A 6,982-nucleotide genomic window follows, 5' to 3' on the forward strand; every position below is an offset into this window, starting at 1 on the left:
GACGGCGTTGGTGTGGCCCGGCGGTGGTGCTACTACATGCCGCGGTGCTCTCGACGCGACGGTGCGTTCGTTGGCCGTGGGGCGGCGCTAGTGGCTGGCGGCGTCCGTCCAACCCAGATCTAGGCCCATTTGGACAATATCTGGGTTGGGGCGGGCCGGTGGCTCGTCGTTTAGCGGCGGCACTTCCTGGTGTTAGAGAGGTAGTGGCGGTCTGAGGGCGGTGAGGACTTCGTCGATCGGCGAGCTGCAGCATGGTGGCAGGACTTTCCGGGTCCACGTGGACCCGGCCGGGCCGTCGGGGCCCGACTAGTCCTCGTCGCTGCGTCCGGTCGGCTACGCTGCGGCGATGGAGGTTGTCCCCTCCTTCCGGTCGAGTTGTGCTCGCCCTCATGGCCAATGTCGCCTTTCCCTCTCCAGGTCTCGTGTTGGCAGCTCCAGTGAGGCGGCAATGGTTGTCCGGTAACCGTGGTGGCACAAGCAGGTCGGCGGCTGATGGGGTGGTGCATTTTGAAGTGCATGGGGTGGTGGTCGTCGTGGATCCGGAGAAATCCCCGTCGGCTTGTCCGGCACCGATGCTGTGACGCCTAAGGGCGCCGCCGGTCCTTCCTGAGGGGCGTCGGGTGTATCCCTTCCCCACTATCCCCAATGTACCGAGGGAAATGCTAGAACTTGTTCGGGCAACAATGGCGACGCTATCTCATCCCTTCTTGAAGGTGTTGCTTGGTGCACGACGCTTCGGGATACCGGGAGCGTGGTGGTACTTCTTCGGAGGGTGCAACAGTTGCTGGGCTTCCTTTCTCCGCTGATCTGCCGGTGTCGGTATTCATTTCTCTTTTTTCTTATTGTCTTTCTTTTTGGGCTTTTCCGTGCTGTGGCCCCAGCAGGCTGGATCTATCGGACGTTTGTTTTATATATAAAGAGGGGGGAAATCCTTTATCGTCTAGATGTCAAATCAGATGTCAGAGCTGCTGGAAAAAGCTGGATTTTTTGAGCCACCACCACCCATCTCGTTGCGAACGTCGAAGATCTTATTGACGTCCTCAGAAGAACCACCGATGGGGCGATAGACACAGAAGAGGTGGTCGGCGAGTTCACGGGCAGCCGCCTATGGTGCCGTTGGGAAAGTGGAAGGAGACCTCGACCTACGCAATCTACAAGGAGGACATGCCAAACGCCAGGAATGGCGGTGGTGACACCGACGCCGATGACAACAACAATGGTGATGGCAACAATCATCATAACGTGACGACAACAGCCTTGAAATCCCTCTGCGTGTCGCAGCACGCGCCACGTATGGAGAGCCACGGTCGATGAGCGAGTTCGGTCTCCACGATGAGGACATACTTTTTTCGCGAATACGCAAAAGGCTTGCGTATCATTGCATTGATAGGGGGAGAGTTAGCAGTTACATGGGTAGTCTCACAAGCACGTACACAGGGGGGCGTGAGTGAGAACTAAGGTGGCGCATACAAGGGAGAGGGGTGCGCACGGCCCCAAGAAAAGATAATCTACGGCATGGGGAGTAGGTTACTGAGCCCTTTGGCCCTGGCGGCGGCCCAGCCGCGGGCGTCTTCCTTGATGTCGTTGACGAGGATAGCGATCGAGGGCGCTGCAGCGTTGAAGACGCAGTCGTTCCGTGCCTTCCAGATGCGCCAGGCCGTGAGGATGACCAGCGAGGCGAGGCCGCGGCGCAGCGAGGTCGGCGCGTTCTGCACCGCCAGGGCGAACCAGTCGCGGAAGTCCAAAGAAGAGTCCGGGAGCGGGGTGTTCGTGATGCGGTACCAGGAAAGGATCTCGTGCCAGGCCTGCCGGGAGAAGGTGCAGCCAGCAAGGAGATGTTCCATGGTCTCGGGCTCCTGATCGCAGAGAAGGCAAAGCAGCGCGTGGGCGAGGCCGCGGCGTGCGAGACGGTCGGCTGTCCAGCAACGTCCCTGGAAAGCTAGCCAGAGAAAGATCTTGACGCGAAGCGGGGCCCAAGATTTCCAGGTGAGCTTCCAGGAGGGCTCGATCGTGGACCCAGCAAAGAGGGCCTTGTAGCAGGATTTGGCGGAGTACACGCCATTCAAGGTCCAACGCCAGGTGATGGTGTCAGGGTTGTCAGAGAGGGCGAACTGGCGGAGCCTAATCCAGAGGTCGATGTATTGCATAAGGGCCTCGGGCCCAAGCGGGCTCAGGATGTCGTGGATCCAGGCGCGGGAGTCAAGGGCCGCGGCCACCGTGCGCGTTTTGCGACACCGACGGGGCACCGCGGCGATGACAAGAGGCACCAGCTCGGCGATGGAGGCACCATCGAGCCAGTGATCCTCCCAGAAGATGCAGGATTTGCCGTCACCAACATTCCAGACGGTGGAAGCCCGGAAGATGGCCTGCACGGCTGGGCTGCTGGGGATATGGAGGTGGGTCCACGGGCGGGTGGGGTCCGTCTGACGCAGCCAAAGCCAGCGGGTCTGCAGGGCGTGAGCGCAACGCTGGAGGTCTGGGATGCCGAGGCCGCCATAGGCGAGCGGCCGGCAGATCCTGCCCCACCTGACAAGGCAGTGACCTCCGTTGGCAGTTTTACGGCCCTGCCAGAGGAAAGCGCGGATGAGGCGGTTCACCTGTCGAAGGATGGAGCCGTGCAATGACATGGCGATCAAGATGTGTGTCGGCATCGCGCAAAAGACATGGCGGACGAGGGCCAGACGCTCGCCGCGGGAGAGCAAGGACGCCCACCAGGGGGAGAGCTTCTTCTCCAACTTCTCCACAAAGGGTTGCAAGGCGGAGGAAGGCACCTTGTGGATGGAGAGCGGGAGGCCGAGGTACTTGACAGGGAACTCGCCAAGAGGGCACGGAAAGAGGCCGGGGAGGGAGTCACGGAGCTCGGGATTGCACCGGATGGGAAGCGCAACACACTTGTCCAAATTGGTGTGGAGACCCGAGGCGGTGCCGAAGATCCGCAAGATGCAGCGGACCGCAGAAAGGTCACGCTCGTCGGGGTGGTAGAACAGCACGACATCGTCGGCGTAGAGCGAAAGGCTCGTGGACATGTGGTGATGGGTGAGCCGCTGAAGCAGCCCGCAGCTAGTGGCATGCTGGAAAAGGCGGTTTAGGACGTCGATGACGATGACGAAGAGCATAGTGGACACAGGGTCGCCCTGCCGCAACCCCTTGCAGTGACGGATCGGCAGCCCTGGGGAACCGTTAATTAGCACACGGGTGCTGGCCGTGGAAAGGAGGATGGAAATCCAGTTGCGCCAGCGCGGTCTGAAGCCCAAGTGTTGGAGCACCTCAAGGAGGAATGGCCAGGAGACGGAGTCAAAGGCGCGGGCAATATCGAGCTTGAGCAGCACGCGAGGAAGGCGGAGATTGTGCAGCTGTCTAGCGGTTTGCTGCACAAGCATGAAGTTGTCGTGGATGGTCCGGCCGGCGATGAACGCGCTCTGGTTGGCGGAGATGAGCTCGCCAAGACGCGGAACAAGCCGGAGCGAAAGAACCTTGGCAACAAGCTTGGCAAAGAGATAAATGAGGCTGATCGGTCTATACTCTAAGAGCGTTGAGGCATCCGGTCCTTTGGGGATGAGCGTGAGGAGCGCCTCGTTGAGCTTGTGGAAGCCACGACCGTTCAACTCGAAGAGCTTGCCGAAAGCCTTGACGAAGTCGTCACGAATGATGTCCCAGGCAGCGAGCAAGAATTCGGAGGTGAAGCCATCGGGGCCGGGGGCCTTGCCGCGGGGGAGCTGTCGGATGGCGACCCAGATCTCCTCGGCCGAGAAGGGCTGGTCAAGCGCCGAGAGGTCGAAGTGGCGGTCGTCTATCTCCTCGAGGGCAAGGGCGTGCTCTCGGTGGTCGGCAGTGCCAAGGAGGGTAGAGAAGTGGTTATAAGTAGCCTCGGCCAAGGCCGCCGGGTCGGTGATCACGGTGTCATGAACGCGTAGCTCGTGGATGTGGTTACGGTTCTTGCGATGAGCAGCACGCAAGCGAAGGTAGGCAATGCCAGTGTCGCCAGCCCGCAGCCAGGAGAGGCGGACGCGCTGGCGGGCAATGGACCGGTGGAGGGAGGCAAGTCCAAGATAGGTCCGTTTGAGCTGGCGCCACAGCCAGGCCTCCGCCGGGGAGAGCTGCCTGAAGTCCTGGGCCTCGTCAAGGCGCGCAATCAGCTCGCGCGAGACAGAGAGGCGGAGTGTAACGTGGCCAACGGAGCGCACGCTCCAGCTCTAAAGACGGCGGGCGGTGGACTTGAGCCGAGAGAATATACGCCAGAACGGGTCGGGGTCGCGGGGCGTCTGGTGCCACGCGGTCGCCACGGTCTGATGAAAGCCCTCGAGCTTGGGCCAGAAACGCTCAAAGTGAAATCGCCGGGGGCCGGACAGGGGCGTGGCACAGTCGATGAGGAGGGGTGCGTGATCCGAGGCAACTGAGGAGAGGAAGCGCAAGAGGCAGTTGGGGTGTGTGGTCTCCCAACTAGGCGAGCAAAGAACACGATCAATGCGCACAAGGGTGGGGGGGTCCCGCTCGTTGGACCAGGTATAACGTCTACCATGAAGATAGATGTCACGCAGCTCGGCATCGGCCATGAAGCGTCGGAATCTACGCATAGATCTCTGGTTGAGCCGATCATTGTTCTTGTCGGCCGCCGAGGCAATCATGTTGAAGTCCCCACCAATGATCCAGGGACCGATACGCGAGGCACGAAAATCGTGTAGGTCGGTGAGGAAGGAAGCTTTGTCGGGCTCGTCTTGGGGGCCGTAAACGCCCGTGATCCACTAGTGGGAGTCGGTGCCGTGGGGAGTGGCACAGGCAGCGACAAAGTTAGCGCCGATGTATGGGTTAGACAGGGAGATCTCCGAGGGGCGCCAAGCGAGAATGATGCCACCGCGCGTGCCCTCGGCCGGCAGGTGGAAGAAGGTGGAGAACTCTGGCCCGAGGGAGTCGGATACGAGGAAAGGTGTGACGACGGCGAGCTTCGTCTCCTGCAAGCAGACAACGGTGGGACGGACACTCGCAACGACGGATCTGACGACGCTATGCTTAGCCGGGCAGTTAAGCCCGTGCACGTTCCAGAAGATGTTGCGAAGGTTGCAATCCATAAAAACATGAGGGGTGACATAGTACAAATGAGGGCACTAGGCCTCGATGAGCCGGCCAGAGGTGGCGGGCAGCGACGCAAAACTAGCGGGGACATCCCACCCGTAGAAATCAGCGAGAGCCTGCACGGTGTGAGCGGCGAGTGGCTCCTCGAATAGCTTGGAGTATTTAGCCACGATGTCAGACGACAAGGGCTCGTCGTCGCCGAGCAACCCGAGGCGGCGTAGGAGGACACGACGCGCCTTAGACTCGGAGTCTAGGCCGCGGTCAGAACGAGCCAGACGATGGCTGCGGCGGGGGGTGAAGTTGGGCGGCACCACATTCCGTTGGCGCGACGTTGGGGCGGGCAGGAGCGAGCTGGCGGGGACTTGGACCTGCCGAGAGAAACTGGCTAGGGCAGCCGAGGGGTTGTTGCAGGGGAGGCCGACCAGGTGCATGCAGGGGGTGGCGCGGGGAGGCCAGGGCAAACGACAGGTGCGGGGGCAATCTGCGGGGCCCGCACAGCAGCATGGCCGACCAGGAAGATCTCCGGGGCGGTCGCAGAGGCGCATGTAGGGGATGGTGTGGGGGAGGCCTGCGGGGCCAGCGCATCAGCGCATCGCGGAGCGGCAGCCTGGCTGTCGGCCAACGCAGGGGACGAGGCCGCAGGAGTGGGGAGTGGCCCCGGGCAGGGGGAATCTGCAGCCGGCGCGAAATCGGTGGCAAGCTCGGGATCAGCGTCAGGCTCGGGATTGGCCACCGGCTTGGGGGGACAACTGTCACGAGCGGGGTGGGTGGGTGGGGGAGCCGATGGGAGTAAGCGGGGAGGTTTCCCGCACCTTCGAGCCAGCCTGGTGAAAAGCGTGGTTGCACAGGAGTAGGGGCGCAGAGGGGGCCCCATGCAGCAGGGGCAGGGAGGCCAGTGGAGGATCGCGCGTGGCCGTTTGAATTAAAGGCGAAACAGCCGGGCCCACAGTGACATCAGGTGGCGGCGATGTACCAATCCGCAGCGAGGCCACGCATCGACGTGCAGCGTCAGGGGGGGCCGCCGCCGGGTGGGCCCCGAGCACGCCCTGCCAAACGCGCGCGGGGGGAGGCGCACCGTGGTGCCGGCGAGGACCGCCGCGCGGGGAGGGCGCGCGGCGAACGTCACCACCACTAGACCCGGAACGGCGCGGGAAGTCGTGGTGTTGCGGCCATGGCCCGGGGAGGGGGGGGGAGGAGGCGTCCGCAGCCCCAGCATCGCCGCTGCCAGGGGCGGACTGAGTTGTTGGCGAGGGGCGGTGGAAGTCGGCGCAGTGGGTGACGAAGATCTGGACGGGGTGGCGGAGGGTGTGCAGCGCAAGCCGCTTGGCGGACGCGTGGTCGGCCTCCGGCAGCACGGCGTCCGGCACGGGGAGGAAGAGGTCCGCCGCGCGAGGGATGGCATCGGGGTTAGGAGCCCAGGCAGAGAGGCGAAACATCGACATGTCAGCGCCAGAGCGTGTCTCGGGCGCCAGGTCCTCGATCTCGCAGTACGTCGCCAGGAGCGTGTCAATGGACGAGCGGGACTAGGCATGCTCCGGCACGCCGGTGATCTCTAAGTCGACCCTGAAGCGGAGGGTGACGGGCTCGGCGCCGGCAGCGCGGCTCCAAGGGTGGATGAGCAGGCGAAAACATGGAGAACGCACGTTGGAGAGGGCGACGCGCGCGCGTCTCGGAGGTGGTGAACCGGAGCAGGAACTCCCCGGGTTGACGGCGATGCACCGAAAAATCCGCTGCGGTGAGCGAGAACTTGGTGGCGAGCAGGGCGGCCACCTCGTCGCCGGAGACACGCGTGCGGTTGCCGGCCATAACGGCCACGAGCACGCGCTGCTCCAGCGCCTCCTCGGTCGTGCGAAGCTCGTCGGAGCGGGGGAGGAAGTACAACGCCGAGGCCGGGCGCAGGACGGGGTGTCCC

This window comes from Triticum dicoccoides, chromosome 7B, assembly GCF_002162155.2.
Source record: "Triticum dicoccoides isolate Atlit2015 ecotype Zavitan chromosome 7B, WEW_v2.0, whole genome shotgun sequence".
Classification (NCBI taxonomy): Eukaryota; Viridiplantae; Streptophyta; class Magnoliopsida; order Poales; family Poaceae; genus Triticum; species Triticum dicoccoides.